The sequence below is a fragment of the Somniosus microcephalus genome, chromosome 8 (assembly GCF_052327205.1).
Source record: "Somniosus microcephalus isolate GS21.2 chromosome 8, FLI_Smic_1.0, whole genome shotgun sequence".
Classification (NCBI taxonomy): domain Eukaryota; kingdom Metazoa; phylum Chordata; class Chondrichthyes; order Squaliformes; family Somniosidae; genus Somniosus; species Somniosus microcephalus.
The window spans coordinates 49,324,849-49,334,070 of record NC_140994.1 but is presented as its reverse complement, the minus strand read 5'-3'; positions in this window follow the sequence as shown (position 1 = coordinate 49,334,070).

The window sequence follows — 9,222 nt, the reverse complement described above, 5'->3', positions numbered from 1 at the left end:
CCATAGGCAACTGCTGAGCTCTGGGATTCTGACTCTCGAAGCTCAGGCAACTCAATCCTATTTGCCTTTACATATCTGTCTTTAGCACAGTTACTAATAGTCATAAATTCATGGCAAAAATCCTTGGTCTCACTCAGAAAGGCTATAAGGACTATTCACCGAGGAAATAAAAATATCAGATTCCTGCGATATAGGTGCAATTCTGATTGTGGTTAAGGCTCATTGTTTGAACAGCGTACAAAGAGTTTTACCTCTTGAATCTAACCTTTAATATGCCTGCTCTGAGAGTGCCTGATAATAACACTGGAGGCTAAAATTGAAATCCTAACCCTCCTTGCAAAAAATCCATTTACCTTTCTATCTTGAGTGTCTATTCTTATAAAATCAGAATCATTTAATCAGTTATTATATTATTACTCCCCCACCCCCCAAGTTTTCTCTCCATTTTTTTCCTTTGTTTTCTGAATGTATTGACTCATTGCTGGGAAACTGTTCAACAGGCACCGCTAGCACTCCAGTACATTGCTCAAGTTGCCTTTCTTCATGTCGGAGCATAAATAGCGCTAGCATCAGCTGGCTACTTGGTCATGTGAGCATTGAAGCCAAGTCCAATCTGGTTCTCACCTGATGTTCACTTGTGCATTTTACAGCATTGGTTTTAATTATTTTATATTTGTACGCTATTAAAATGGCTGCCTGTTGGCCATTAACTACCGTCTATATTGTACCAGTTAATAAAGAGGTAAATTTTGGTCCAGAGCCAGTGGAATGCATTGGCCGACTGTCCTGTAGTCCTGCTGGTCGACCCAGTCCATTTTCAGGACTGGGCCTTATTTGCATCAGACCGGCGGGCCGTGGTCAGAAACCAAGTGGCCCAAGGCAGCTTGCTGACTCTGGGCCACCTGATATTGCAGTGGCCCGGCCAGCCTCCAAGCCAGAGGAAGGTAGGTTTCTGGGTGGGGCCCCAATCTGCAAGGACTGGGGGTGCGGAGCCGGAACAGCAGTGGCCCAGGCTGGGTTTGTGGAATCTAGTGGAGCACTCCTGCAATTTCATGACCCCACAAAAATGAAGTGAAGCTCACCTTCAGGATCCTCTTTGGCCAGATTGCCACATGATGCTTATCAGAGTGTGCACGGTACACACTCTGCCCAGGTCGGTCCAAAAAATGGCAATCGGGGTCCTATGTACATCATAGGACCCTGCTTAACATTTTAAACAGGACTTCCGCCTGACCCGGGACTTTTCTGGACACCCAGCGATGGGCCCGGGGAAACATTGCCAAGGCCACAATGGTGGTAATGGTGTGGTAGGTCATTGCCCACTAGTTTTGGGGTGCTACCGCCCCGTTTCCACCGAGTGGGAGGCCTGAAAAATTCGCCCCCACATTTTAGCTGTTAGGTACCTAATTTGGCTTGCGTCAACTTTCAAACTTTTATTTATTAAACTAATAATGCTTATCAAATATTATTTTGAAAAAGTCAATACACCCAGTGGCATGGCACAGCCATATTACAGCAAATGATAAAATGTAGGTTCATGCCTGCTAATCCTCATAGTGGCCGCGATTTGGCCATCGGAGGCGGGATCGCGGCGGGAGAGGTCGTTGGCGGGTCCCGGTCTTGCCCCTGACTCCAGCCGCTCTGTGAAAAGGATTAACAGGAAGCAGGTCTGATGACGTCATTTGATGGCGTCATCAGCCGGTTTCCTTAAACGGGCCATGTCCAAATTGATCTTGCCAGCTCTGCTGTCAGAATTCTACAACATTGAGGTGCTGCAAACACTGACAAGCACTGCACAAAGGTGCACGGCTGCACCCAGGCACTCCCATGACTCCCTCCATATGCTTATGGAGAGAGTCACAGCACGCAGGGAGGTTCTCTTCCCTTCCAATGGGCGGAAGAGACCTCCCCAGGAGATCAACACAACCTGGCTGCACATTGTACAGGAGGGCAGAAGCAGGGATGTCGTCAGGAGGACCAGGCTGCAGTGGCACAAACCTTTCAATGATCTGAGCAGATCACAAAATGTTACTGCCAAGCCACACTCAACCTCATCCTGCTGTGCCACTCATCACATCCACATCACTCTGCCTTCCCTACCCTACTCCTGCACATCTTTACTCACACCAACTTACCTTGCACCTCCACCCATCCCTCTCTAACTACATTATCACTTCCCCATCTCACTAGCCACCCCTCACACTCACCTTCAACCAAGCATACAAACTAACAACACACAAGGGTAGGCACCTGGTGGTTTAGCCAATGTTCATGTGAAGTTTCTGTTAATGTGTTGTCAAACATTGAAATCTATATTTTCAAGACTTTACCTTATTGGACAGATCTGTGCTCACCTTTGGAAGTGTCTTAGTGAGTTCCAGTGAATGTTGAGACATATCTTCTTCCCTGCTCCCCCAATTGTGATGGGTGTGAAAGGAATGGCTTGAACATTGTTGGGATGCTTTATGGTGTTGGTGTGGGATAGTGTCAACCTGGCGCATCATGTGGCAGCCAGGGTGTACAGTGTCAAGTGAAGTAAATCTAGCCATGGTAATGCCATCGCTGGCTTCCCGGGCAGCAATGTTGTCGGGTGCTGATGCCCTGTGTCCTCTGCAGCATCAGGTGATTGCGGAGAAGGCTGGTATTGTTGTTGGTGATGTTGGTGTGCCTGGTGATGTTGGTGCTGGGGCTGATCGTGGAGGGATTCAGAGGACTAAGGTGAGATTTTTTCAAGGACACCGATGTTGCTGGAATAGATGGCAGCTGAAGTTGAGATGACAGAGGCAATCTGTCAATGGTGAGAGAGCTTGCTCCAAGGAGGTGACAGTGGATAGATAGTTTACTACAAACACTTCCAAACTGCATAAAGCTCAAAAGTGTCTTCCAAGTCCTGAAGGCTTAAGCTTCTGACATTGGAAAGTGACCAGCTGTGAAATGGTAGCTTTCATATCACTTTTGCAGCTGTCACCTATTCACAGCAATGGGGAGACATAGAGAACCCTGACGTGATCTCTGAATGACATGAACCCAGTTAAAAAAGTGGGAAAATAGAAATAGGCTGGCAAAATAGTAGTTAACAAGCATTTAACTATCTTAAATACCTCCCCACCGCTTGGTGTCGGGTCTGTTCTGAAATCGCAGACCCGACACTTTGGAAACTTACATGGAGGTGGGTTCGGAGTGGGTTCCCAACCCACTGTCAATCATTTTGATTTTGACAGTGGACCTGCCTCCGAACCCGCACTCTGAGTGCCGGCAAAATTCAGCCCAGTGGATCTCAGCCATTGATGCAAGATTCTTTTGCAAATAAAAGGGAGAGAATCTGGAGGATGAGTCAACTCATGCTATTCTTGTGAGCCTCCTATCAGTCAGGTACAGAGGTTCATTGTTAGATTAGGGACAGATTGTCTATAATCTTCTCAAGCAGTTAACAGTGCATGACATATTGTGCAGTAGACCTAATAAGTAGACAAAATAAAAAGAATTACAAATTGGAAAAATTATTTATTTTATTTTGCAAAAGTAAACTGAACAGATAAAATAATCTAGTGTTCAAATCGAGATAGAAATACGGTATACAAAGGGTTAACAGGGTAGCCTCTTACGACACATAATCAATGTTTGACCTCAGGTTAGTTAAGGGGCAATGCAATGTAGGGGGTGGGGAGGGAATTGGTATGGTCCAGTATCTAATAATATACTAGCAGTCACTGTAGCAAATCTTGTAAAACTGTCTAATCTGATCTTGCCATGTGGTAATTTTCCAGATAAATGGACAGTCGGTTACACAGTTCCAGTGTTCAAGGTCAATGATCCATATAATACAGACAATTACTGAGGTTTTTCATCGCCAGCTCTTTGGGGAAACTTTTTCATCAAGTACTGAGCAACAGAAAAAACTTCCTTTACAAAGGCAACTATAAATTAAAGGAAATCAAAGTGGCTACTAACATATTGTTAACAAACGCTAAATAAACAAAAACACAAAAGAAAAATAATTATACCAAGTATGCATATGTATGAATAAACATTTTTATGTTTCAATTTCCTCAAAACATTTCAACAATATTGAACAACAACTTGTTTTATTAATTACTAGGGCTTGGAATCAATAGCAAGTTCTATAATGCAATTAAAAACATAGCAAAAGTCACCCTACGGTAAGATTTTAAAATGAGTCACTGTAACATGTCCTGAAGATTGATGCCTTACAATGCACAAAGTCACACATTATTTAAATGTGCTATCAATTACTGATAGACTTTATAAACTAATAAAACCACAAGTGTTAGGAACTTTTAATTGAAATTGCTTCCTGTATACAAGTAAATGAGTCCACATTACCCACAATAAAGCATGGATATGTTCTTTGGAATGTCAGCATTGGTCTAATTTAATGAATAATGTCTACTGACTTAGTATGTAATTATCACTGTTTGCCATGAAGCTTTTGCTTTCAGCAACTACCTAACAACAAGTACTATGCAAAAATAATTTCATCAAATTAAAGTTACATTTTTCACTCTAGGTATGCCATGAAGGCACTAATTATACTGGAGAACTGTTAAGATGTATATGTAATGCTGCACCACTGGCTGTCATACTTATCCCCTTAGTATTGTAAACTTGCAGGAAATAAAATTGGCCACAGATTCTATGCAGTGACAGGTTGGGAAAGAATATAATTGGCAGTAAACATCCAGACTTTTTATGATTAAAATCAATATAAAAGCTTCCAAATATATATTTTTAAATCAGGCTTAAACTCCAAATGTGTAGGTTAAAATAGATACAGGTAATCATACAATTGTAAATAATGTATACAAATTTGCATATAGTTTTCAGTAATTTAACCTGAATTTCACTGTGATGATAATCTAATTTGAAAAGTATGAGGACTAAGTGTTTTTGTTTCCTTCCCATGGCTGTCAATTAAAGCAGAAGCAATATCATACTCGTGCTAGACTTATAAAACACGACTGACAAAACCCAATTGTATTAGCATTTTCATTTGCGTTAATTTTTTTCAAGTGATTTTGCTATATTTTTACATAAAAATCTATTTTATCTATGAATTTCTAAATGTTTAAAATTGCTATTTTTGAGGCCTGAAAGGATTCACTATTAAATGGTTGTTGCTCTGTGCGTATTGTTGTGTTTGCTATAATTTAAAAAAATTCTAAATAAAAGATTCACTGGAAAATATACCTTAGTGCAGGCAATGCAAATGCAATATTTTGTCATTAATGTTGGAGTAATTTCTAGCACAGTTCAAATAAAGAATAAATTCTACAATCTATGTAAAGCAATGCTGTTGTATTGGTTGGAGCAGCAGCTGCTGTCATCAGCTTCAAGTAACGGCAGCAACATGTATATGTCGATGTCAGTAAGCAACTCCAGGTATGTTGATTGCAGGGATGGAGCCCAGAGATGGCAAAGATAGTAAATGACAGAGTCAGAAGATGTACAAGGATAGAGTTGGGAGATTGTATAGAGAGAGCTTTTCGATGGAGAAAATGGGGAGAGATAAACACATACAAAGGCAGGTAAATTGTGATGATTAAAAAGGAAGCAAAGAAATACAGAAGTGAAATATCAAGGGAATGAAAAGACAGATAAATAAGACAGAGAGTCAGGTAACCAGAAGTGGGGACAGAAAGAAAAGTGATGCAATTAACAAAGAAAAAAAGTTACAAATAGATTTTTTTAAATAAGGGAAAGTTAGGAGGTGGAAATATACAGGCAAAAATGAAAAAGAGAAAGAAAGCAAAGTCCAGTAACCTACTACAACATACAGGCCAGAAAGGTCCCAGTCTTGATCTGTGGTCCATAGTGAATTGGCTAATCTCAGTCCGGGCAATGGCCAGGGCAATATAATTGGCCTTCATGCTCCTATTTAGGTAGGGGGAAATTGACCAAGCATTCTACTTCTAAATGTTACACAGTGACCCCTGCTGGAATGTACACAGATGAGGTCATGTCCAGCTATGATGCCTTCCTTCCTTGAATAGATTGTTGATGCTCAATGGAGCCGAATATCCACAGGGGAATCATTCTGGGATATATCCACTGCTGACCCCGATGGGCTTTGTGGGGTCATGGGGAGGTTTCTTAGTGTGCACTCGTGGCCACCCATGCCACTAGGGATATATCTTGGGTGCCTACTTAGATCCAGAGGCCATGTGCTGTGGTATACTGTGCCGGGTTCGGGGTGGGGGGGGTGTTGAGACCTTCCCTCTAGAAAGGATAAAATAGTATCCCCTTGGCCACGTTATAAGGGGGCTAGTTTTTTTTTAATGTGCATACTTGAAATCTTTGGGGTCCAAGTCCTGATCCCTGCCCTGACCCATGGCTGGGACCTATAACGGTCATTCAGCGGCCTGCTACACCTAGTCTCCCCATGACACAAATGATGCACTGAGATGCCAGGGATGTGGGAACTCCTGGTGTTGCAAGCCTCCAACCCTTAAAGGCCCCCATAGAATCCCTGATGTAAGACCAGAACCCAGCGTATCCAGATTCTGGTCTAATTTATGGCCCATACGGCCATGCTGGAGTTACAGCAGAAGTGAGCCAAAAAGGGCTGCGAATTATCAGCCCCACATTCTAAGCTCACACAAGAAAGGCCTCATGAACAAGGTAATGGTCTGCCTGCACGAATCAGAGCCTGCGAGATGGGAGGGGAGAAAATTGGGCAAAAAAACAGAAAAAGACTAATGGTCCAGAAAGAGGAAATGGTAAGAAAAAAATATGTTTTGCCTTAAAAGGCTTTTTCTGTCATTACTGAGAGCAAGAAATAGAAAGGAAATCGGATCCATGGAGGCAAGGCTCACCACAGACTGGTGCTACTTCAGCCTGTTAATAAACATATATATGACCTTAAGCAACAAAATGATTTTCACTGAGTTGCCTTGCACTGTAATGTTGAGTTTTATGTTGCTCTGAGCTTAATCGTTCCCAAGCCAAGGATTTGAATCTCAGGAGTTACTGCACAAAAAGGTAGATGTTGTATCTTACTACGTTTGACTTGCACAGATATTATGCCAAGTTCATTGTATAGCAGATTTTGAGACTAGGTATCTAGGTGTCACTTTATGTTTCAGCAATGGGAATTTTAACAGGTTCAAACTAAATTCCAGTAGATGGCAGTCTCACAGAATTTAAGTGATGTGCCTTTATTATGCATGTAATATTTCATGATTTTATCAATTACAGTAAATCTGCAGGTAATTTATCAATTAAAAACTAGTTAAGTTTAAACTTTTGGAACCAATTTACTCCATCTGTCAGGTAGCCGTGAGAAGTTAATTTTTCCCAGTTACACCTCATCTATACAGCAACATATTTATGGTCTTTTATAACCAAGTATTAAAATAAAGTGAAAATACTAGAAGATATTGCTTTGAATTCTTGTTATGTAGTGTATTTATTTCAGTTGATTTTTCAGTATTTTTCTTCACCCGCTGAACATGTTTTAAATTATTAAATGCTAAAATTCAAAAGCCCTCCCCACCCAGCAAAACTCAATATTCCTTACAATGTTTCAAGTACTTGACAGAAATGTTAAAATCTAGAGCTGAAAATGGTGCTGTTTATTTAGTTGCTAGGTAAGCAGCATTTCTCAGGAGTCCTAGCAGTTGAGGAAATAAAAGTGAGAACCCTTTCATTCACATAACAGCTATGGGAATAAGACAATTCACTTGGTCATTTGCCCAACAGCTTTGTGCATAAGATGTAATGGTCCCCTTATTGACCCAACACCTGCTGAGTGAATAGTCACTCCCCTTAAAATACTGGAATTTTCACTTGTTCTTTCCAGAGAGAAAAAATGGCCCACGTGAATAAATTCAGGTTTTCCAATTAACTCATTCAAATGTGTGATCTTTATCAGATGTGAAATGCAGCACACTTGGGCCAGTATAAAAGAAGGCTTCTGCAGGTTTAACCAACTTTAAGGAAGACAGTAGATGAAACACAGGAAAAATCTTAGCCACACACCGAATGAGATACAACAGTTTGCTGAAAAAGATGTTTGAGTTCACTGCTGCTTAGTGACAAAACAAATTTAAATATTATAAATTATTTGTGAAATAGTTATTTACCTGTAAGTATAATCAGTTATATCAGTGTATTAATAAAAATTATATTAAAATTATAGGGATTGAACACTGACTTAGATACATTTAAACCATCATTTTCATTCGTTTAATAGAGAAAACTAATTGGCATTGAGGAATGTTTTGCAATATGACAATGAAAGACAAATATCTGCTTCCATAGATGCTCAAAATTGTTATACTATGACAATTATGATATAAAGTTGGCATAAAAGGTAGAGGTATTCAGAACTTCAATACCATAAAAAGATAAATGTGAGAAATTGCACAACATCAGGTTATAGTCCAACAGCTTTATTTGAAATCACAAGCTTTCAGAGCGCAGCGAGCAGCGCTCCGAAAGCTTGTGATTTCAAATAAAGCTGTTGGACTATATAACCTGGTGTTGTGCGACTTCTCACATTTGTCCACCCCAGTCCAACACTGGCATCTCCACATCATAAAAAGATAACATTTTAAAAATAGTAACTTTTTTTCTATTTTACTGCTTTTTAAGTAAATTGAAAATAAAGTAAAATAATTCAACAATTCAATTCTCCATTGTCTTTTTACATGTGCTAGGCTGTCCTGAAAAAAGTATGTTGAGGGTTAGTAGAAATGTCAGGTGCTGTTGGCATTATTAAGACAAAGTGGTTTTAACACCACCCTTGATAAAGTACTTTTCTGCCAAAGGTGGCTTTCCCATTCTTAGCATATTAATCTGAGGCCCATCAAACCACAGCTAGAGTTTTATATTGTGGAGTAATGTCATGCCCAAAACATCTGAAATTAATTTACCATTTTCTTTTTTAAAAAAAGGATAAAGTCAGTAATTTAATGGGTGACACATATGTTCCTGGTTTAATATTAACATTAATATTTTGATTTATTTGATGGTTATGCAAAGCGGTCTCCACTTTGTAGTGAGAAAAGTGCCAGTCAGGGAAAAATAAAACAGAAAAACTGTAAATACCGGCAATCCACAATTAAAGCAAAACGTGCTGGAAATACACAGCCGGTCAGTCAACATCTGTAAAGTGAAAAGGCAGGTTATGATGTTTTGGATGTGAACTCTCTACAGATCGAAGGTTCTGGTAAGGTAAAGGGGGATAAATTGGTCCCTGTT